Source organism: Harpia harpyja, chromosome 9 (assembly GCF_026419915.1).
Source record: "Harpia harpyja isolate bHarHar1 chromosome 9, bHarHar1 primary haplotype, whole genome shotgun sequence".
NCBI classification, from domain to species: Eukaryota; Metazoa; Chordata; class Aves; order Accipitriformes; family Accipitridae; genus Harpia; species Harpia harpyja.
Window position 1 is genome coordinate 17522474 of NC_068948.1, and position 25637 is coordinate 17548110.

At 36.1% G+C, this 25637-nt stretch overlaps 1 long non-coding RNA gene across 1 annotated transcript in view; it reads right to left on the bottom strand.

The window, feature by feature from the left end:
- Positions 1 to 9823: 9823 nt before the first annotated feature.
- LOC128146086 (uncharacterized) overlaps positions 9824 to 25637 on the bottom strand; it is an 84883-nt gene continuing 69069 nt past the window's right edge. Inside the window, exon 2 of the long non-coding RNA XR_008236677.1 lies at positions 9824 to 11806. This is a non-coding gene — a long non-coding RNA (uncharacterized LOC128146086). The remainder of the gene's footprint in view (positions 11807 to 25637) is intronic.

Consider the following 25637-nt stretch of genomic DNA (forward strand, 5'->3'; position numbering starts at 1 on the left):
TATGCGAAGAATGTTGATAACACTGATGTTTTCAGTTGTTGCTCAGTAGTGTTTAGACTAATGTCAAGGATTTTTCAGCTTCTCATGCCCAGCCAGCGAGAAAGCTGGAGGGGCACAAGAAGTTGGCACAGGACACAGCCAGGGCACCTGACCCAAACTGGCCAATGGGGTATTCCATACCATGTGACGTCCCATCCAGTATAGGAACGGGGAAGTGGGGGCAGGGAATCACCGCTCAGGGGACTGGCTGGGTGTCGGTTGGCGGGTGGTGAGCAATTGCACTGCGCATCATTTGTACATTCCAATCCTTTCATTATTGCTGTTGTCATTTTATGAGTGTTATCGTTATCATTATTAGTTTCTTCTTTTCTGTTCTATTAAACCGTTCTTATCTCAACCCACGGGTTTTGCTTCTTTTCCCGATTTTCTCCCCCATCCCACTGGGTGGGGGGGAAATGAGTGAGCGGCTGCGTGGTGTTTAGTTGCTGGCTGGGGTTAAACCACGACAGGGTGATTGCGCACAGTACTTGGTTGCAATTATATTTTAAAGAGAGTTATTGAAGACATCCATTAGATTATCATGAGTGGTCAGAGATTTCACAAGAGCTCAGTAATTCACCAATTAAACCTTCTCTGCTCAGCAAATTCGAACCTTGGTATTACCTAGAGTGCAATGATACCATAGTAGATCAATATCAATATCAATACAGTGGAAGGGATGTAGACAGACAAGAGTCTAGATTTCTAATGAAATTTTAACATGCCTGCTCTTTCTGGATTGCAATCAGGCTGCATGATTGTTGATTTTTTTCCTTGAATATGGATATAAATTATTAATTCCATGAAACTGTGGTGGGATTCAGTTATGCATTCAGAAGGATTACTGCTTAAGGCGACTAAAAGTAATAGACTAACACAGTTGCATTTCTACAGTAAAACATTTTAAACCCACAGTATTAAAGCTATTAGAAATCTACACCATGACTTGAAGATCTTAAACTAAAATACAGAGGGGAGGGGGGTGGAGAATGAAAAAGTCTGTCTTCACTTACTTTCTTCTATGACTGGCACAGCCTTCCTCACTGCTACTAGCCCAAAATGAGATGGACATTTAGATTTTAATATTGCTTAGGCAAAGTACTTAAAGTCTTCTCACTTTGTAGGATCCAGCATGTGACACACTTCAGCTTAATATTTACTCTAGTATTTAATACCTAATGTGTTAATAAGAAAACAAAGTGATTAAAACCAAAAATAAATCCTTTTTTTCTCCCCCTCTAAAATAAGCCTCCCAATAAAAGCAAATTTTAATGAAAAACTGTACTTTAGATCCCTGACCTGGCCAATTGCCTAAGCAAGGACTCTAAATATAGTATCAGGAAAGAAGAAACTAGTCAGTGCTAAAATATATTGTTTGTCCTTGGCAGATTTTTTGAATTAAGAGTTAATTTGGCCTTTTGAATTGTCATGAGAATCCTCTGATATATGTATGATTATATTTTGGTGGAAGTAGTGCAATAGCTAAATTGAGCGCTGATAAGAGCTTCAAGGGAAATATCTTCACCTGGAAAAGTTCAAAAGGTTTGAGGGGGCTCCTGCTCTTCAGGATCAAACATACTGAGGATCCCAGTATAATTTGTCACAATAAGCTTTAATGAAAGACTGGAAGGGCAGAAAACACAGTGACACATGAAGCATTTTCAAACTGCCTAGGTCACAAGTTTTATCTATATATTTTTGATAAGGATAAATGAAATGAATTTTGAAAGTCAAATGGTAAATCCCTTTCCCATAGTAGACTCCCTCACTGATCTAGATGAAACTGCTCTGATTATCAAACCAATGGTACGATGATAAAACTAATTCTTAGTCTTAAGATTCTACATATGCATTTTTAGGTCTCCATTTAAGTTATATTCTTAAAGGGATCTTAAAACCATAGGTTTCTTGGAATATAGTAAAATTTTGCATGCAACCTTGTTATGTGAACATACACCTTCATTTTAGGGGAAGTATTTGTGAAATGTGCGCTACTCCATGAGTGTACGAATTAAAGGTTATGTAAAGGTGTCACAGAAAATGAGCTAATTGATGTTCTTCTGAAGCACTAGTTAGAGCAATTTTATCAAGATACTGTCATGATTTATAAAGTGCAATTTTAAATAGTGATTTAAGAATGGGCACTTTAATGCCTTAGTAATCAAGAATCAGCTCAGAAATTAATGATCACTTTTATGGTAGCATACTTCATAGAGCTCTAATCCCATCAGATGGTATTTTAAACACCTAAAGTAGTGTCTCTTCCACCCAAAACAAAGTTATTTCACATTCCTTTATAGTTAAAATATGACTTAAAATAATGGGCCCTGAACACAAAACTGCAATGCTTGTAAGCATCCCCTCAATACAGTCAGGTAGCCAGCTGAGCACACTACACACTGCATTTTTAACAGTCGTCTCAGTATACGGAGAAAAAGTCAGGTAGCAAATTGCTTCTCGGGTGCTTGTGCAGGCTCTGATCCAAAGTCCACTTACATAAACAGGAACATTTCCATTTACTTTAACAGGCTTTGGCTCACACTCCAAGAAATGCACGTTTCACATTCCAAGTTATCACAGCTCCACTTAATTATTAAGCATCAGAGAAGTAACCAGACATTTCTGTATAATAAAATTTCCAGTTACTAATAAGAAAATACTGATACTTTTTTTTCAAGTGAAATTAACGCTCATGGCAGATGTGATATCAACAGCTCAAAATTCTATATTTTGATGCTGGAGGCTGTACTCAGGCTTGCTGGAGCTGATGGTCGAATTTCTCCTTAAGACAGTGACAAAATGAGGAAGGGTACTTCACATAACCTGAGTTACTGAGATTTTTCATTTGTTTAAATTTATACTGTGCAAGTCTATTATTGTCAAAATGGGAGGTTTTATCAGACAAATTCAACCTATCGTTTGATGCATGTTCTATGCCAAATCCACAAAGGATGTGAATCTGATACAAGCTGAGTCTCTACTGAGAGATATGGACATTTACAGATCTGGAAGCTCCCACTTCAGTCACCACCAGAGCAATCAATATTTAGATCAGACAGACTGTAAATGGAAACCACTGTACAAATGTTTGAGGCTTGATATGATTTTTTAGCTTCTGTTCACTTTAACAGTCATACGTTTTAAGATTTCCAATGGTTGGTTGTAAACCATCTCACATGTGAAGAGAAAACACTATTTTGATGCAAAATTACTCTTATTCTAAATTTAATTTAGGCTTCACAAGCTTTTGCAGACTTTTCAAATACTAAAACTGAAGTGGAAAACAAGATGTAATAAAGATGTCATCAACTACCTCACCACTTCCTTAGTTTTGAGGTCACTCCATGCAGCACCAATATGTAGCAGAAAAAAAATTAAGCAGACTGTGGAATACCAGCCAGTTCTGGATATGGTTCGGGAAGACTGACATCCTGTCCCCTTCCATTCCTCTTCCGTGTGTGTGTGCAATCTGTTTTGATGACAAATTGAAGACACCTTTTGACTTCCTCTGAATTCTCTTCACACTATGGTGTTTCTGTCTGTCTCACATTTGTTATATCAACGCTCCACTAAGAATTTGCCAAAAAGCAAACACAAAAAACCAGTATCACATTAAAAGAACTTTTTAAGTCCTAAATATTTAAGTTTCTAGGTTTTGTTACACTAGCTAAAACCTTTTTCCTGCAAGAGATTGCTGTTGAAGACAGAATCACAGCCTAGGGCAGTATCAGCACATCCCTTCCAGGATCAAGCAAAAAAGACTCATCAAACTGTAAAATGGTGTCACATGGTTTAACCCCAGCCAGCAACTAAGCACCACGTGGCCACTTGCTCACTCTTCCTTGTTCCCAGTGGGATGGGGAGGAGAATTGAAAAAATAGAAGTAAAACACATGGGTTGAGATAAGAACAGTTTAATAACTAAAGCAAAATAAGATATAATAATAACAATAATAACATAATTATAATGAAAAGGAAAAAAAAAGAGAGAGAAATATAACCTAAAAAAAGACAAATGATGCACAATGCTGTTGCTCACCACCCACTGACCGATGCCCAAGCAGTGATCCACCCCTCCCAGCCATCTCCCCCCAGTTTATATACTGAGCATGACGTCCTATGGTCTGGAATAGCCCTTTGGCTAGTTGGGGTCAGCTGTCCTGCCCATGCTCCCTCCCAGCTTCTTGTGCACCTCCTTGCTGGCAGAGTATGGGAAACTGAAAAATCCTTAACTTGGGATAAGCGCAACTTAGCAACAACTAAAACATCAGTGTGTTATCAACACTATTCCCACTCTAAATCCAAAAGACAACACTACCAGCTACTAGGAAGAAAATTAACTCTATCCCAGCTGAAACCAGGACAAATGGACAGACACATTATGTTCCAAGGCGGGAGCAATTCCCCAAACATTTCCGAAAGCAGGATGAGCAATTTACGGCTTTTAATATATGCACAAGACCTAATTCTCATCTGAGTTGGTATGAAATGTCTAATGCTTTTAACGACAGAGGATTTGATCACAGACGAGCTTCATTCTTCATTCATGTGGTGCAAACACAGTGTGCTAATTTTGGAAATGGTATGGCTGATTCAAAGGAAGTTCACTATATCAACATCAGTATAAAACTGAGGTCATAATTTGACTCCACTGTAATAAGAAAGGTAAACCCTCTACCAAAAAAAGCCCTATTAAAATAAACCTTAGAATTGAGAAATATTCATAATGATAGAATGTAATAATGAAATGGTCTTAATAAGGATTTTACCACTATGTGTTCAATTAACAATATAATAGCCTCACTTCCTGTAATTTGCATTGGACACTAAACATAAGGCCAAAAGCAGAAGGGGAAAAAATAAAATTTCTTAGGATTCATGGTCTTTCTCAGCTGCTGGATTCATCAAGTGACCATTAGGCGTATTTCATGCTACAGTTTATGCCTCAGTTTCCTTACTTGTAATCTGAGATAAATAATAAATTCCTTTCTAGAAATAGTTCTAAGCCTCTGTCATCTACATAAATTTAATTTGTAGTGTTGTTAGTTATCTACAAGAAATTATTACTTTTTTTACTTTGCCTATTACCAACATGGTTCAAATTACACAGCACATAATCCACGTATGTTTCATAAGTTTAATTTACTGATTTTAGTCAAAAACATCTTTTAAATTAAATGCTGCTATCCATTTTATTGCTCAGTTTGTACTTTGCTTATTGCAGTGTGCCTGCCAAATTCATCTAATCAACACAACAATCTAACTGCAATCAAAGACAGTGGGAGTATTTACAAATCCAATCTGCTGCAACAAATATGAAAGAATACAGACATTACAGTATTCAGTAATAACAACCCAGAGGGAATTAGAGTATCTGCTGTTTTCAAAACTTTTTTTCTATTCCTTCCATAATTTCATTTGCACTTTTCTTATGGGCAAACATCCATGTTATCTTTAAAGGCATGTTGCATATAAAAATTTAAGCTAAATTAGCAAAGTAAAAAAATCAGAAAGTCTGTATTTCCAATACATTATGCCAACAGAGCTAGCCTTTATACAAGAGAAGGCTATGTACTTTCTGCCTATGGCGAGGAAAGACCATATATTGTGGCTTAATTCTTGTCCAAATATACTGCACATCTCATCTCTTTATTCTGCACTTGCCAGTAAAGCACACGCTTCCTGGAAGCATGAGATTTATTGAAGAGATGCAGATCAGCTTTGGGGCTAGAGATTGGGCAGCAGCCTGCTTCTTGCCCAGTTTTAGGGAGTGCTCTGGCAGTATGGCAGTCAGGGTTGGAATGCTAACTGTTAGAGCAGTTGTCACAGCATTTCTTTTTGTCATGGCCTTTTACACAAACAGGCTGGGATTAACTGTGGACACAGCTACTCATCTCTCCTGAGCTTGGGAGTCCTCCAGACAAAGTTATGTTTGATCCTAGGGAACACGGAAATGAGGGGAAGATGCCTCGACCAGAAATGACTACGGGGAATTGATGCACAGGATAGATGAATTGTCCTGGTAGGCTGAAAATAGACCTTTAATATCTAAACCATATCTACAGTCTTTACTGTCTTCAATGTTTTTGCCTTTTTTTCCCTCCACAGGACAGTGGAAGAGGACCACCAAATGGAATGTTAGCCTATACTACTTTTTACCTCCTTTTTCAACATATGAATTGATGCTTTATTTAATATGTACTCTGTAATTCCTGCCTGACAAGCGAGCTGCTAATTTCTCAACAGCTTTTCTATGACCACCCACTGTATTGTGAGTCCTTCCTAAGCATTCATGCATTTATTTTTATAATGATGGTTTCAAATACAGAGGTATCATTACACCTCTTTTAAAGATAGGAAACTGCAGCAGAGAAAGCCAAGGTCAAAAGTTTTCAGTAATTCCAAGTGCCCACTTTGGAAACCCTAGAGACTTAACTCCTTCAAATAGCTCTGCAGTATACAGTACCATGTGTGCCCATAGGCTCTAAGCAACAACAATGACATTCAGCATTCGATAACACTGTGAAATCCTATGGCAAGATGCTTACACTAAATAATAAATGTTCATAAATTGAGTTGTCTAGCATTGTAGTATAATTCTGTGGCACTGCGGGCTATGCCTATAGTACGACTATTAGTTTTGCCAAAAAAGAACTCAAGCACACCACCTCATCTAGTTCAAGTTAATTGCCTTCAAACTGCCTGTATGACCAGATATTTAAACTTAAGTCAGTCCCCAAACACACATCTAATTTTCTCCATCTGGCAAGCCATGTGACATAAAGTGAATGTATACAAGCTCAGGGAACAATCAATGAGTTTGGTTCTGAATATGGTCTTGAACATGATCTGACAGCATTATACAGACATGACCATGTAGCCTGTATGGCAGATGCAGAAATATATCCTAATTCTCCAGGGCAACATAAAACCATTTTCTTCCTACAGGTGATCTACTTTCTAGCCTTATTAACCAGTCTACTGTAGCCTGCTGCATTTTATTCCCACTTTGCCATCAACCCACTTATGGTCTGTTTCTGATCTCAGTCTCATCTGTACTAAGCAGAAGTGACTCCTGTGACTACATGGGCATAAGTGAGATCAGAAAACATCTTAAAGTGCGATAAAAGTGAGGTATCAGATGCAGGGTAGTTACAAATATATTTTTATTGTATATGGAGCTGTATTCAGGAATGTTTTCCATTTTTAACATGTTGCAGTTTTAATATGTTGGGCCAGCTTCAGCCAGTGTTAATTAAACAGAGTGACTTCAAGGGATGATAATGGATAATTCTGGCTCATAGCACAAAGTAATGGTGACTTACCCGATTTCTGCCCTATCAGTAACATTTCCCAAATATTACATTTTGGTGCTTTTCTGAAAAATTATGGGACTGTCAGTACATTACTAAGAGAGATCTAACCATCTTTTGGCACCATTTCATTTAAATTTTGTGGAGTAGCCTGCTAATTTACACAGAAGAGCTCATGTTTCTCAGCAAGCTTGAGTTGCTTTTAAGTGGACCTGTCAGAGAGCAGAGTTTTGCCAAGGCAACTGAAGTTTTAAGGAAAAAAAAGGCTATTTGTTGATTTGTTTGTTTCAGACCAGTTGAATGTTTTAGATTGAAAAACACTTCTAGGTTTCTTGGGTTCATGGAAAGAATTAACTCAACCATACTTTAGAGTCAATTGTCAAGTATTACCACACTGAAGAAAACAGAGCTGTCCTGATTTACACTACCAGCAGATCTGTCCCTAAAAGTTATTTGTATTAATCAATATTTGAGTAAACTGCTATTTTTCAGGCACTTTTCTGTCATTTTAAGGTTTGTGTTAATAAGATTTGCAGTACTTGAACTTTGCAAGAAATTCATGAAACAATGCAACTTGTTCATGTGAAAGGAGAAAGTACTATTCTTTGAAACAGAGAAAGTTAGAAGAGGGGAAGAAATTTAATTCAGCAAGTAAACTTTTTAGAAAAAACTGAATCTGCATTCAAGGCAAAGATCTGATAAATACTGAGTAAAGAAGTTCAAGTTCATAGCAGCTGAATAATAGTTCGACTTCAACCATATCATTGTCAGGAAAAACAAATACAAACTTGCCCCAGAGCAAAACAACATTAGAGAAATCAGGAAGAGGACAGATAGACAGACAGTAAGTTATGGACATAAAACTCTTTGTACCAAAACCAATTAACCCTAACCTAAGGCAAGCCTTTTTCTTCTAGCCCTTCATTTAAAGGTTTTACAATTTATAGCCTGTATTTCTCAGGGGAGGTCTAGCTCTGCTCTGATTTCACATTTCACAGCAGCACATGTGTAATCCTGCTGCAGCACAAAGCACATGATCTAGCTGATATCAGGAAATCCACTTTTCACAAGTTGGAAATACGCTGGAACCGAGCTGTAACCAGAATCCACTTCTATTGCAACAGGCCATCCAAGTATGTTTGCAGAAGTGACAGAGTGGAGTAATACTCATCAGAAGTCTGTCAGTCTCATGCTGCATCTGATGTGCTTGGAGGGGAAAAAAAAAAAACAGCCAAAACCAACCTGCTACATTATTGTTTGAAAGACAACTAAATTTTTTAAGTTGGATTTTAAAAGTTAAGTTCAGGCTTTCAATAGGCATTTATAACTGCCATTAGTATCAAGATTGGAAAATGCAATATGACAACGATTTCATTTATTTACTGCCTTCAAGTACCCAGAGAAACGCATGCTTGAAAGTCCCCATATGGTAGGAGCAAGTCACCAACTTCATAAACAACACCCCCCCCCCAGCTTGCATAAACTTGCATGTTTAATGATCTTTTAAATTTTGTATGATCTCAAATCAAAAGTAAAATACACTTGTACCCAATCTGACTTCAAGACAGAGCTGCTCCAACAGAAGAATTCAGAAGAGGATATACTTCACTATGTATCTGTAGATGCAGGCAGAGAGGAAAATAAATCCGTTCCACAGTAATTATTTGCAAATACACAAAACCTAATTCATGCCATGGAATTCATTAAGTCAGTTTAATAATTCCACAGAAATGCTTACTAAATTCTACAGTACTTAGAGCAAAACAACATAATGAGAAATTGTTTCTTTGTTTTGGTTTGGTTTTTTTTAAATCATACAAAAGGTTTATGTACATGTTTAGTATCATACATTTCTATAGCTTCATAACATAAATATATATTGATGTAGATGACATGCATCTGCAAAGGTACTCTCACTTTGCATTTGTATTCTTAAATAAAGTGCAGCTTCCTTATGAAAAATTATATAAGAACTAATTTACTACTTACACAACTTTTAAAATATGTCTATCTGATCTATACTCATCTTTTGGAGTCTTGTCTTTGCTGAGCTTTATCTTGGGAGACAGCTTTTCTAAAATTTCCACCAGCTTTCTATTAATTATATAGTTATTTTTACAACACAGGGTTTGGGTAGGGAATGAAGTTCTCCGTCGTGAGTCCAGAAACATATATATACACACATACATGAACAAAGGGGCACGAATAATGTCAGAACCACCCCCAGCATTTTAGAACAGCTTCAGCCAGGCATGTATACTGTTTTGTGTTGTATCCCAAAGCTACATTGTAAGCAGGTGGAAGTACAGTTTTCAAGGCTATTTATTCCTCCCTTCCATCAAAACCATAGAAACACCTGTGCTAAGCAACTTTTGATTGCCCATTGTGAAAATAGCTTCTAAAATTATCTTATTTTGTGGGAAGCAATACCGGTCCCATGATGGACTGGAGTAAACCAAACAGGGACAATGGTTCAAAGCCACTTAAAGATTTTATTTTATTGTATTATGCCTACAAAGTGCAGCTGTGCTGCTTACACATTGATACATGTTTACTTTTGAGTATACACTACATATCTTAAAAGTGACTAAAAACTCAGAAAAGAAACAATATATTTTTCTAGTGATCATCTAATTATCTGCAGAGTTTGAAACCCAGCTCATTTAAGGCAATAAAATGAAAAGCTAGTTTATAAGCTGTTTCATGGTGTAAATGAACAGCCCACCAGCAAGCCATAACCACAAAATACAGAGATGAAACCACCAAAAATGCAGTTTGATAGAGTATCAAAAGCATACGTACAGTACCCTTCTCAAAACAGATATTTTATTTCAGTTGCTTATTCAAGTTTATGTTTTCTTATTAGGTAAAATTAGATTCTATATCCTTTGAAATCCTAAGTCCTAATATGGAAAATTATTCATTGTATGAGTATGTGTAGTCACTTAAGTCAAAAGAATGTGTCTGCTTACAGAATAGATGACTTTTTACCTGCAGAAAGAAAGGCTACCCAAAAGTATAAGCTGTTCCCCCAAATTATTTTTCTGCAACTAATCTACATTACAGCTGCATATGAAGACCTGAAACAATTATTTCTATACAACTAATGAACTCAAACCAGTAATATGCTCTGAGATTCCATCATTCCCTTTAGAAAGGGTTCTGATATACCAGAGATGATACAGAGACAATGAGTGGAAAGCTGGCTTCTTACCATCCAAAGATCTCACTATATTAAAGAAATTAAGGGAACATTCAATCTAGCCTTATTTAGCTAAGGCAACCTTATTCTGGCTGTGACCCCACTATGAATATCACTGAGCTTCTAGTGTGCAGTATGTTGTCCTTATACTTTCACTAAAAGTTACTTTTCACTTTATTTAAACAGGGAGGTGGACTGAATTTGAATACCCACTTCCTGATCTGTCCCTTCCCTACCCCTGCTACTTCCAGCTGAATCCAGTCTGATTTTCACTACTTTCCTTTCTGTAGTACTCATCCCCAGCCCAATATCCTCCCACAGACCTGTTACCTATTTGTCTGGGCAAGTGGCAGCACATACTGTACTTAACCACAAGCTACACATGTACTGATGAGTTGGCCAGTAAATGCACAATGAAAGATCAAAATACTCGCAGACTCAGAAATGATAAGATGCTCCATCTGCCCACCTTTCCCTCTGTGGAGCTGCTAATTCACCAACCTGCCAATTTTCACTAAACCAGTATCTTTGTAATCTTTAATCCAGTCAAATTTAGGAGCAAGACAGAGACAGACTGAACTAAGAATATTTATCAGCAGTGAAACCATACAAGCCTTGTTTCCTCAGAATAAATCTAAGGATTTTTCCAAACATTCATTCTCCCTACATGATATAATACCTGCATGACTAAAAACCACAAAGATGTTACTCTGGGCAAAAAAATTTCAGTGTAAGTAAATATAATAAATTTATCCTTGTCTGACAAACAACAACAACATGGGGAACAAATAGTGATATTTTTTCCTGCCATAGTAGTAGTATTGGAAGCAAACATCTGTGTCACCAAAATGCAAAGAAACCTTATCCAAATTAAAGATCTCAATGCTAAGTATGTATAAATACAACAAACTTGAATCTTTCAGGATTTAAAATTTGTAACAAGAAACGACCAGGCATTTCACAGAATGTTGATTCTTAGAGATGCTTCAGAGGAAAAAAAAAATAAATAAAAAAGAGGAAAAAGAGAGACAGAGAGAGAGAGAGAAAGCAGCAATTGTGAATCCAGAACACTTCCATGTGACAAAAACAAATGCTTGTCTTGGAGAGTTCACGATTATGCCTTCTGTTTTAAGCTAAGATTTTCAAACCAACTTGAGCGAGAAGATGGCTTTTCTTCTCCCTCATTCTCCAATGGGACACAGGGCACTCAAAAATCCCTTATTACTTTTCAGTTTTTAGAATCAGTGGTATTTCTGTAGAACCAAATGAAAAAAAAAAAATCTCTTTAGCTCATGTTACATAGTTCATTACGTATGATTCACAAACGTTCCTGTTAGCACTTCACTGAGAAGTGTGCGAGGTTAATAATAAGATCACAACTGTTTTCAGTGACATTTGTGAGCAATAAACATGGATCTGGCAAGCTTCTCAAGGTCCCAAAGACCTCAATCTGTTAAGGGATGCTTATGTGCCAAACTTTACCCAAGTTCTCACATATGAGCAGCACAATGCAAATTATTCCCTTTTGGGTAGCAGTGATCTATGCAAACAGATACTGCTGAAGAAAAAACAAGCTCAAGGCACTTGTGTTACTTTGATCTTGTGCCTTAGAGAGCATTTAAAAATTTATTTTCATAAATTTATTTTTGTAAATAATTTAGCACTTTGTAGTTATCTGTTTCCCAATGTAAACAATTTAAATTACTAGAACATCACTTAAAAAACTGCTCATCGGATAAAGAATCCATAACAGTAATAAATTTTTGTACAAAGGGTACACAGTCTTAAGATTACATTTAACATGTACAAGAGTACTGTTTGTCATCTAGAGCCTATATAGAAAGACACCTCCTTTTTATGGTAATATCACCATCATACACTTTTTTAATGTATAACAGGAACCTCAGTCTCTTGCTTTCCATGCTTAAATAACTTTATTAGCCTAATCCCTCCTTTGTTCATGGGCGATTATGTATGATGATACTATGTTCATGTATCTATGTTCCTGCAACATACTCCGGGTCCAAATACCTCTTCTATGCACTTTTGCAGAAAACAGAAACTTGGAAGGTCTTTACAGGTTCATCCAATTTGTCCTCCTGCCTAAATAAGGATCAGTTATGCTCTAAGCCACTGACTTTAAAAACCTCCAGCAATGATGTAACAGCATAAGACTTTTTTGAAGCATTTTCATGTTAATATTCATGATAATATTCATGCCTCAGTAAGCCTACTTCATAAGTTGTTTCTAAATGAATGAGTTAAAATCTTGTCTTAATTTCAGAGATAAATGTCTGGAAGTGTTTAAATTTAGTGGCCTTGAGTCTGTTCAGTGACTTATCTGAGGAAAATATTTCTGGCAAACAAAGGGAGCAAAAACTACTGGACATAAACTCTAAAAAATGAGCTTCCTCTTCTTCTCCCCAGCCTCTCAGAAGAAATAGAGAAACTAGGTAAGATAGGTGCCACCTACGGTAAGCATACTGATCAACTTTTAATGAATTTCAGGTAAGATCCTCAATATTTTTGCTCTGTGCAAAGGACAAAAATCATGACAGATGGTTAGCTTGCCTAGCTACAAAAACCACTGGAATTGTCTAAACATCCTACAAAGATCTAAATTCTAGTCCTGAACTAAAATTATACATGATAGCGTCCTATCCCAGGGATGCTGGGACTTCCCAAACTATTCGTAGAGGGTATGCTCAGTAGGGTTTATTCAGATCAACTGTTTCAAAACAGAAAAAAGAGAACAAGACCTTCTTTGATGCAAGTTTGTAGAGTTTGATACTCCACAGCTTCTCTGAGTAATCCATTGTGTTACTCAACCATTTTTGTTCTATACCTGCTTGATAAATAGCTTGTTTGCTGCTGTTGAATTGTGCTGAAATCTAGCATAGATCAGGACTGGGCCCAGCTTTGCCATTTTGTATTTCTGCTTTAGAACTTTTATTTTTGTACTTCACCCATTAACTGTAAGCTATGCTGTAGCTGGAACTATAAATAAGCAGTATACTAGAAATGTGAAGAAATCTAGTTGTAAAAGGGCATAGAGGGAGTGCCAAAATAAAGTTGGCAGAAAATAATTTAGCAAATCTCATTAACACATTGTGCTACAATCTTGTAAGTTAACAAAGATAGATATTTAAAGCATGTTTAATCGACATACAATTTTTCAGCACATACCAAGGAAAAGTTTATAGTATAAAAGTACTGACAACTGGAAGTTATCTACAGAATTTTATAAGTAAGTACTTGCAGATGGAAATGTAAATTACTTTTCAGGCAAAACAGCCAGTGCAATGAAAGTGGCTTTTAATAAAACATGAGCGCAGTTGGGTTTTGCCAGTTAGTTTCAGAAAAAACATAATTATTCTTTTTCTAGCTAATATGTATCACTGAACAACTGCACTTTGCTATTGCACATTCTAATTATTTTGATTAGTTACATTTTTTTGTTTTAAAAATGTTTTATTAATTAGATTCTCTTGAAATTAAGATATATGTTTCTTTCAGCTACACATTATGACCTAAAAGTATAAAAACTGTTTTTGCAGAATTACTCTTACATATCCTTGGAGACAAGATTAAAACAAATTATAGAGCTCACTTCTTAGAATATTCAAAATACCACTTATCACCACAAAACAACAACACTTTGCAAAAGCATTAGCTGTCAAATAATATTTAATCAAGCTTATTTTCGAAAACAGGAGACACTTGAATCTTGACAGGAAGAGGCATCGGAGGAGGTACCTATTTGCAGATAAAACAAACCATTCCAACTTTTGCAGACAAACCCTAAACAGATGTCATGTTTTCACCCTGTTTCTGTAGCTGGAAATGTGAATAAGGTACATGAAAAAACTATGGAGGGCATACAATACACTCTTACTACTATATTGCAGGGAAAAATCATGTATTCACATGCTTAAAGTCAGTAAATAACATGAAATCACTGGAATTATTTGAGCATTTAAGGTAGATGCATTCTTAGAAGTAAGATTACAAAGGTCACTTGTTCTCTGTCACGATTAGCAATGTAATACCAACCCTCAGAGGAAACAGTTTCTCAGCCTACAAGAAGTCAGCTTGAAGAAATAAACGTGATACTGAATTTGAGAAAGACTAAAAATCTGGCAAATAAATTGCTAATGGATAAGATATGTCTAATATTTGACTGTTTCAGTTCAATGGTAGTTTAGGGTGGCATATGAAAAACAATCTAGGCTAAAAAGGTTATTTTGTGCAACAAAATAAACAAGGTCATCACCATTCAAAGTATTTCAATGAAACATGTGACTTTTTGGTAAAAAAAAAATATATATATATATTGGATCAATCTAGGAATTCTCAGTAATGGTGGGGTTTTTTTGATACACTGACAAAGAACACTGAAGACAAAGTGAAGCACAGTTCTGGAAAGAAGAACACTAGATATAGCAGCCAAGCAGATCAAATATCTTCCTTAAGAACTTTTTAAGGGTACAAGATGATACCAAGAAAATCCCTCAACCTCTACATCTGACTGCCTGTGTTCAAGCAAAAATTGGATTGCATCAAAACTTGCTTTGAATTGATTGAAAGTGGCATTGGAAATAACAAGTGAAGGTAAGGTAGGATCAAGATGAAAAGAAAAACCCACCTACGATAAAAGCCTTTTGAAGATTTGTCTACTACAGCAAGAAATAAAGATTATACACTGAACTCTTCTTGTAATGACAACAATAATATTAAGGTAAATGACAGTACAAGTATAAGAAGTGGCTGCCACTAAACTTTGAAGGCAATAATATATATTTTTATTCAATATAAAAAATGCAAACTATCTGCTCCTAATCATCGTGACATTGATCGACTGAAGAATAGTGTAGACCTTGCTGTGAATTTCCAACGTATAAGTGGGCATTAAGGAAATGTGTAATATTATACATCAAATACAAAGGATATGATGAAGTCCTCAGGAACACTGTTGAAGAGGAAAGGACTCTGATAAGAGTGATGTTGAAACTCTGAAAATTTAGATAAGAGTCTCTTCTTTTCGTCTATTGTTTTGAATGCCTTTCTTGCCTAATGTGTTCACCTCATTTTGAGGTGGAATCAGTCATTTTGAAATTATATACATATTTAATATAAGCACCGTTACTTTTGATTTCTTTTAGACTTTAAATTTGAATCATTAGAGCTCATTTCTATTGTGCTTGAGAACTAATATTCTACTGCTCAACTATTTAGTACTTTTACAATCACTAAAAAGTCACCATAAGATAAGGAGAAATGACTAGTTCAAAAGCCACAGAACCTGGGCAACAGAAAAAAGCAATAAATAGTTTTAGTTTTGTAACTCTTGGCAGGAGAATATGACGGAGTTTAGCTCTTAAAAAAGCCTGTATTAAAAAAAAAAGAAATGTTGTTTTCTCTTCTTTTTTTTCAAAAAATCCTTATCCTCAAATAGGAAAAAAAACCCCAACAACTTGAAGCTGCATTCGTATTTAAACTAAATGTACTGCAACATTTCAAAAAGCAATGTAGTTAACATAGTGCAAAATAAAAGCAAACTAACAATTCAAAGCAGAGGATATTCTTCTATCAACTCTTACAGAAAATATAGCCTTCCAAATATACTACTAATCAACCATTTGTTTTCACTGTAGCAACAGTAACTCAGAACTAACTCAAATTGTCTTTAAGCAGTATAGCTTAAACATGAGCTAAAACTCATCCTGGAAAGCATCCAGAAAAGTTGAAACTGGTCAGGATAATTACAGCTTGCACTCAGGGGTTTCTCCTGGAGCCTCCAATTGCCTGCCTCCCCCCCCCCCCCCCCATCTTTTGGTCCAGAGAAATATTTCCAAATAAATATTTTTGAAGGCCTCTTGCTCTGCACTTTTCTCAGATCCATTAATCATTCCAAGACCATCCCTCCTGCCCAGAAAAATCTAAACTGGCCCAAACCTGCTACTGATTTTTTATGAGATTTACTATAAATTCCTCAGCCTGTTAATGTCAACAGATTCTTTCTTTCAGAAGTATACTTGAAACAAACAATAAGAACTTTGTTACTTTGCTTTAGTCAATGTGTTGTCCTAGCTTTTACATGCTTTGAAATGTACTCTAGCTATGCCTCCAAAATGTCAACATCCCATTGTGCGCATAGAGATGTGAACAGGTGCCACTGATATGCACAAACCCAACCAACACAAATGAAAAAACCTCTTGAGGCATGCCCCAAAATGTTGTCTAATTTAGCAAACCTTTAGTAAACAAGCACATGTAATCCCACTGAAGAATTTCCAATAGCCCAGTTCCAAACAAACCTCTAGAAAATCTGAACTTTTATATACAGTTAGTACATAACATATAGAAATGTCCCCAAACCCTTCTGTATAAAAGTTTTCTTTGTGATATGTTTCAATACAAAATAAAAATGGGTTAAATTTCCTATTTGTTCACAGCCTGCTACTTCTGTTATTGAACTAGTGAGCTACATCTTTGGTTTATACAGGAATTTTGTTTAACTGCTATGCAAAAGGCATACTACTGTCAACTCAAAAGATAATAATTAATCAGACCTCCAAAATTATGAAATCTGTTATAAATTGTTTTATTAGTTTGCTTTCTATATTTGAGCACTTAGGGTCCATTCTGGTCACAACTCTTTCTTTGTAATCATATGGATCAACAAGACCATTCTTTGTTTCTCCTCAAATGAAAGCTTGTAAGATCCCATGATCATTTGCCTTATTAAACTGGAACTTAGGAGGCACATCAGCTAACACGGGACACAGTAAAACTGCAAAATTGGCTTCAGATCGCTTTTACTCAAATACAGGTCAGATTTAGTACAATGGATTTACCTAGGTCTCAATATTGATAGCAACGTGTGCATTGCTTTTACTACAGGACCTTTTCTAATGAGTTAACATAGCTTCAAAATGCCATTTACAAACCAAACAAGACAAAGCTGAAAAAAAAACCCAAAACACTGCTGGACAGAGCCACAGTAACTGATGTTACTGTAATTTCTGATGTATAAGTAAATTTCCTTTTGCTCTTTGAACTCCTTTGCTAACTCTATGCATGTAACACAATTAACATATTAAGATGTTCTCAATGTCTCTTTTTCTAAGCTTTAGCAGTAAATGCAGAAAACAGGACTTGCAGATATCACTGTCTAGACTCCAGGCCTAAACACAACACCAATGAACAGCAACATAATAATCAACACAGCAAACTAGGGTAAATAACTTTGCCTGTAATCATACATTTTGCATAAAAACCTCCAGCCAAGTGTGTCGTAAGACATCCAGCAGAATTCAGACATAGATACTGCAGAATTAGGAAATTCTTCCTAGCACAATCCTTTCCTCTGTGTATGGAGAATGGAACAGTGACAGACCTTTTTATTAGGACTGCAGGAACAAAACAAAGCTGCAAGAATTGCCAGGATGGGATCTACCCACCACCAAGTTGAAAGCTGCAAGAATTGCCAGGATGAGATCTACCAATCACCAAACTGCCTCTTTTGCTTGCACTTCTTTGCAATTGCAATACATCTTTATTCTCTTTCTCTTCTTTGTCAGAGTACAATTACATTACATTATATTGACTTTGTTTTGAAAAACATTGATAAAATGTATTGTTTAAAAGCGCTGACTTGTTGGGTCTAACTGCTTTCTTGCACAGTTTCATCTGACTAAATACCATCAAATCACACAAAATTTAAAAAAAAATAAAATAATTGCATTTCACATTTTGTTTATTGAACAATTAGACTAGGCTACAAAAACAGGTAAATATAAACATCAAATCTCCTTGTTGATTTACACCCTATTTTAATTAACCACATTGCTACTGCTCCTTTATACAACTTTTTTAAATACCACTGTAACTAGAGTTTGTTGATCCCACATTTGCTCTCCTATACATTCCTTTAGAAATTCTTTCATCCTTCCATTTTGATAATTTCACCCTGTTGAATGCGTAAATGGTGACTTCATCTGGTATATTGATGATTTAATCTAACATGGTATTAATAAAAATTATATATATACTGAAAATCTGCACCCTTTTAAAAGCTATCCCTATGATCTCTGTAATATCACAAATTAGAAAATGATTTCTCTTAAAGCAGGAAGACTTGTAGACCAGTACAATAATTTGCAGATGCAGTAAGTCTTAACAAAGCACAGTTGTAAGCAGTCATCTGAAATGGACTTAGATTCATCTCTCTGGAGACTCAATGTCAGCATCAATGATGAAGGTTTCATCTACATTCATTAAACTGACAGTGATAAAAGAAATTCACAATGATCATGCTTACTCATCTTCTCAGAGGTCAGTCAACTTAAAAACATATTGCCTTGAAGCACTCAGTACCAAATGGCCTTATCTTCAAGAATCAACTTGCAGCCAACAAGTAATGCTGAAATTTAGTATATGCATCTATAAGCTGCTATGAATAACAATATATTGTGCTGCCAAGCAATAAGCTAATGGCTCAAATCCTATTTTATGACAACGTGAACAACATTTACTGGCTGTTAGATATTCTAGAATTGTACTGTAATCTAAAGGAATGTAAATGAAATAATAGAGGAATAGCAGAGATGATATGACAAAAATGTTCAATTGAAATAGAATTAAACAATATTTTAAAAGAAATAATTATACCCTCTTATTAAAAGCCTAGTACGGTGGTGATGAGAGGGGTCATAAAAATATCTTTTATGCTTCCTCCTACAAGCATCTAAGAAGGATCATTCCTTCTCTGTTTCTATCAGCAGTTAAATCTCCGGCATGTTCTTTATATTAAACTCTGTGTGACAACACAGATGCCAAAGCTACTGGCCACAAAAGCCAGCAGGTTCACACAGTGTAGTACTTTGAGGTTGTACCAGTATAGAACCATAGCATGCCAACACACAACCTTAAATTACTGTTTTGAGCCAGCAAGAACCTTCTCTGCTCAGCTGTATTATGAAATACAAGAAATACACCACTAGCCGCAAAAGCAGACATTATGGAAGTCTTGATTTCTCAAACAGCATTGTTAGGTGAGTTCTAGTAAGCTGTGCTGGATGCTTTTGAATTTACCAGCCCAGCTAAACAGCCAACCTCTGGCCTGTGGTACAGCCCGTAGAAACAAATTTACATTTCCCAGTACATAAATTGCATTGGTGCAAACCAAAACTGGTGGTTTACACCCATACATATTTGCTTCCTGCCTTCACACTTTTCGTTTCCTTCGCACCTTGAGATTTGAGTAATCTCAGGCAGAAGTCTGGAATAGACAGTTTGGGGCAGCATTTTCTAAGACCATCAAAACGTAAATGGCCAGCTGAGATTGACTTTGCTCAGATACTGGGAAACAGTGAATCAAGGCTCTGAGCCCCAACACCACCTTCAGTTGCACACTAACATATTACATATTGTAATGCCTGCCTCTGGCCAGCAATTTTTTTTGTCTGCCCCAAGAGTTGGTGGCTTGATTCCAGAATGAGCTCCAGTAATTTAAGAACACTCAAGTTACAGTAATTTAAGGAGACTGTGTACTGCCTTTGATGAAGAATCTAGTGCTTACAGAGACAAAGTCACATGAAAGTAATATCACTGTGCTCTTCTAGGTGAGAAATAATTAAAGGACTCTCCAAAACAGGTGTCAGTGATACTAAGAAACCATTATTACTACTGCATTTCTCCTACAGTCCAAATACTAATATCCTTGTTGTAAATGGGTCCCAAAATTTAGATCTCTCCCACTCTAATCAGCAAAGATCACAATCAAATCCATTTTTCCTTGGCCTCATTGGTTTACACGCTGACCATAAAGTCTCTTTTGTTGTCATTTCACAGAAATAGACTATCTCAGCCTCCAGAAATAGAGAGGATGGTTCACAACCCTCTCCCGAGGAAAGCAAGGTGTTTTGTTGGTTTGGGTTTGGTTTTTTTGTTTGCTTCTTTTTTTTTTGACACTTGGAAGCAATATAAAGTAATGTTTAAAGGTTTCCAGATGACCACCCTTTCTAGCTGGCACAATACACAGAACCTGAATAAATGTTTGAAGCCAAAATCAATTCCCTGACTCAGTTTTTCACCAGCGGTCTTCAGATTTCCTTGAGTTTCCCTCAGAATCACTAAGGAGCCCTTGTCCCTTCTGAAAGAAAGAGACTTCAGCTTTCTGCTTCTGATCTTATTCAGTTATTCTTTCCTTTCTCTTAGTCAAAAGGCTAGCGAGAGATCTGTTTGCTTGGTGTTTTATGAATCTCCAAATGTCTTCATCAGGTGATCATGGTAGTATTTCCTAGCAATGTGTTACTTAGTCATTGTTTTGCTCTGAGCAGCAGCATGCTGTTGTCCAATTGTGCCACATATATATGGATTATTGTCAATAATTCATTCTGCCAGCTGTAAAAGTTTCTTCTGTAAGCTCCTCAAAGTATTATTTCAACATGGAAAACAAAAGACAGAGGAGGTGGTAAACAATGCTTTATCTGAAAGTGTTTACAATCTGACAGATGCAAAGAAAAAAACCTATCAAACATAATTCATTAATTAATGAAAAAATATGCTTCAGATTTCCACAACATACTTCTACGAAGAAAAAGAAATTAAATTTCCAGCTATTAATCTGCCATTCATAAACTAGTCAGAAATTAATATGCAGATCAAATATATTTTTGTTGCATTTCAGTCCAAAGCAACACAATGGATTTTAAATCCAACAGTGAAAGAGAATTCTTTTTAATGTCTGAGTTTTGGGCACATGAGCAAATGCAGTGGTCGCAAATGTCTGCTGGGGTTACTCTCAGCATATATCTAATCCTTAGCACCCCAACCTTCTAAACACAGAAGCATTAATAGGCTTTTGACATCTATACACCAAATCTCATCATTACATTGCAGTTGGAATTATAAAGAAAGATAAAAAAAAAATTATTTTGGTTTAATTATTAGAATATTTAAATGGGTCAAAAAGTGAGAAACATGAGAAATCAGGTTACAACAAACTACTATATTCACCGACAAAACACCATTATTGGGAAATTTCCTATTAAACACAGTAAGGTGGATTGCCTCTGCCTATGAAAAAAAAACCCCCATCTTTTGTATATCCTTAATGGTTTCTGTACAGGAAGGTGAGACACTATGCAGTGAATACTGATTGTTTGCATGGAGAAATTACAAGTTTTGTTAATATCAGCAGGATTAGATCCTTAGTGTTACAATTAACTATTTCAGCTATGGAATGGAAGGCGAAATACCTTTGTTTTGTCCACTTGAGCTCCTCAGAAAGGTAAATGGGCTTTTCAGATGTGTACTTCAGAAGAACTATAGTATATGAGGTGGTTGAAATGTTCTCCTCCACCTCTTCTTCTTTTCTTGCAAACCAGGGCATGAACAACTGTTAACAGCACACTTATCCGAAGGAGGGGTATGACTGCTGTCCCATTGGAAGCACTAGCAGCATTGTATGTTAACTCTTGGCCTACACTATCTGTTTATGCCAGTTTCCATTCTGCAGCTTTTCAAAAAACCCTGAAATTTAGACATCTAGGGTTGAAAAGGGAGGGACTCATGAATCATCTAAAACCAAAATAAAACTCTATATTTTAAATTTCAGTAATACACAGAGCACCGAAACTTGAATGGGTTAATTACAGGTATTTCAAAGCAAACTTCAGTTCATGGAACGTGTGTACCTCCACTCAGCACATTAACAATATACTCAGAAGACAGCACAGACGGTAGTCTGAGCATGACTATATTTTCTGAAGAGACAACAATTTATGTAAATTGAAATCATAATTAAAAAGCAATAAATACTTTACCTCAAGGTGTAATTTTAATTCATAGTGAAGACTTATTAAGCACCTGTAGGCTGTTTTCAGCACCATCTAACTTTCTTGACAGAACAAAACACACCTTCCTACAAAGTGCTATAGTACTATAAATGGACTAAAAGTGCAGAGAATAAGAACTTATATATATATATATAACATGATATATCTGAGGGTTTTCAGATAATTTCATTTCATCCTAGGTTTCCTTTTCATATATCTGTGATTCAAAAAAATATCCATCTTAATAAAAAAATCACTTCCATCTCCATCCACCCCCATATTTATAAAACCTAAAAGCTTTTCCTTTTATATTCCTTATCCTCCTACAGGAAGGAAGCAGGCACATAAAAGGTTAATTATGATGAACTGTAAAGGATCTAGCACCATGAAAAAAATACACCGATAGTGTGTTCCACTCTCTGACACTCTTTTCAATGTTATATTGCATTAACCTGAAAAATTATTTGGCTTCATTATCATTTATATAGCAGATGTTCAACCAAATTACTAAGCTACAGTGTCTTATGTCTTCTATACCCGTTTCTCTGTAGACATACCTAAAAGAGCAAGACTTCATCTCTGTTCAAAGCCCACCAGAACTCCCCAAAAGAACTGATGTGTTTTAAGAAATGCACCTTTAAAGAAACATGACATTTGCCTCCCCTGAAAAAGAGTAGCATTGATGACTCAACAAATTGATATGTGCCATGAATATATACCTGCCCATTGCCTTTCTGTGCAGCATAAAGACATAAGTAATGCAGGTTTCTGTGGGTAAGATCCTAAGGTGGTGTCTTTCAGCAAATTTCAAAAGTGAATAGAGCCATACAAATTTATGTCAGTAGAACCTGCCTCAAAATCTCAAATTTGGGTCTGGATTTTGCTGAGTGAGGACAGGAAAAGACATTTCATGTAGATCACCTAGATTATCCAGCATAAAGGAGATAGAGTACAGAGCCAAGTGTTACGGTGGAAAACTACTGCTTCATGGAACAAAACAGTGATTGAAAAAATCTATGTACATGAAATATATTTTTCATACTAGTAAATAAAAGTCTACCACAAGTATGCATCCAGATTGGCAAGTATGAGTTGCAACTCCCATGAGCCTCTGAGTCCATAGGATTTTAGAACAAATCCATATTCTAGTGAAACAAACTGAATCATAACCTACTACCCTCATTTGAAAGTTCATATTACACAAAAAACCCAAGGTGGAGGGAAAAAAAAGGAAGTAGGAGGAAGAGAACAGAAGTCACACACAAAAATGAAATGCAAGACAGTGTAATTACTAACATTTTTCACAATTCTCCACCTATTAAATTTACAGTTGTAAGGTAGGTTGGGGAACATCTGGCGGGAGCTAATATAGAAAAGTATAAGGTTAGCATTAGAAAGACACTTAAAGATACTGTGATTTTCTCCTCTGTGTATGATACATTAAGAAAAATCCAAGAAAAAGCAGGAAATGCTTGCAAGTTGAGTTACAGTCATTGCTGCACTATTAATATTTCAGTGCTAAAAAGAATTTTCCTTTCTGAACCTCAAATTAGATGACAGTCACTGCAAAATAATCATACACAGATATGCTCTAAATAAAGAGCAGAAAGCAGCCAGACAGCCTGTGTTCAGCAGTCTCCTGGGACTTTACCACAGACAGTGATACCATGATTAAAGAGCCCTGTTGGTTATGTTGGTAGTAAAACTTGGCAACAGTGAAAAAGTAGAATAAAGTTATGCTTTGAAATTAATTTGTCCTTCCTTTTCCATGGAGAACAATGAGAAGTATTTCTCCTTCGAATCTGAATTCTGATTTATCAACCCTGCAAAACAGCTTATTTATTTTGAAGTAAATCCTAGTGACTGTCAGAAGTCCTTCAAACCATTAAAAAGTATTTCCAAAATAGGATCTGGATCCCGCTGATCATAAGCTACCCAAATATTTAGAGGAGCTCTACATTTCCTTGGAATGGTTATGTCTATCAAGTACAAGACAGTACTGAGCAGAGATACTCGAGCTAGCCTGGATAAAAGAAGCAGTATAAACCACAATGCGTGTGCTTTTATCCTCAAGGAAAACATACTGCTACAGTATACTGCAGTTTGTCTCCAGACCTAAGCTTGCTTATTCAGAACTCTACATTACATACGTATTCTATGTTATTTCCTTCCTACTATGCAGAGGCAGAAGCTGCTAAAACAAAGCCTGTGGATAGATTGACAAACAGCAATTTTTTCCTCTTTCACTATTGCTAGAGCAATTTGCTATGATACTGGCATTAGAAATATAATGTAACCACTCTATTCTGGAAGTCCCTTCACTGAAAAACTTTGATAGATGAATACAAATCTGTTACTGCATGTGCTGCTTCACACCTTGGTTTACTTTGTTTTATATCAAAACACTTAAATGACAGTGAGAGAACCCACTTCTTTATCTGAAAAATATTCCAAACTTCCACTATTAATAGTCATACTGCAATGACAGAAGCTTCCACAAGTCCAAACACAGAGTCCCAAAGTCTTTAGGTTAATGTTTCACTGCAGTGAATTAAACAATGAAAACCATGAAACAGGGAGGTTACAACCAGTCCACTACATTATGAAATAATATTCTGATGCAATTTTGTAGATTTTCTTTTACAGACCGAAATAAACAAAAGAAAAAAATGGCCATTGGGAATGGCTTATTCATGGTCTTCTATCAAGCAGTTTGCTGAATTACAATTGTTCAGGATTGTCAGAAGACAATCTAAAGACTAACTAAATTCTTGCACAATATTTCAGAAGTATTACTGCTGAGCAAAATCCAGGGCAAGCACAAAAAACTAAGTCAAGAGAATGCTTTGCCTTTCTCCCCCCAGCTCCAAAAGATGATGTTGATCTTAGCTTTGATTTTATTATGAGAGAGAGAAAAAAAATTCAAGATGATTCTATTTAAAATTAAAGACTTTGTTTCACCTAAATCTGTCCAGCATTTCCCAGGCCCACTTGCTACACAAGAAAAAGTTAAACACGGCTCAACAAAAAAGAAAAAAAAAAAAGGGCACAAAGATGCCCATTGTTCACTACTTTGCCCACAAATTTGGGCTAGTTCCCAGTGTATACTAGCGAAGCCATCAATCACAGTATCATTACAGCAGGCTACCATGATTGAGATGCAGGGAGGATCTCATCACACACTTTTCTTAGTAGTGGTACTGTCTGTGCCATCACCATGTGCATTAAGCACAGGAGCACT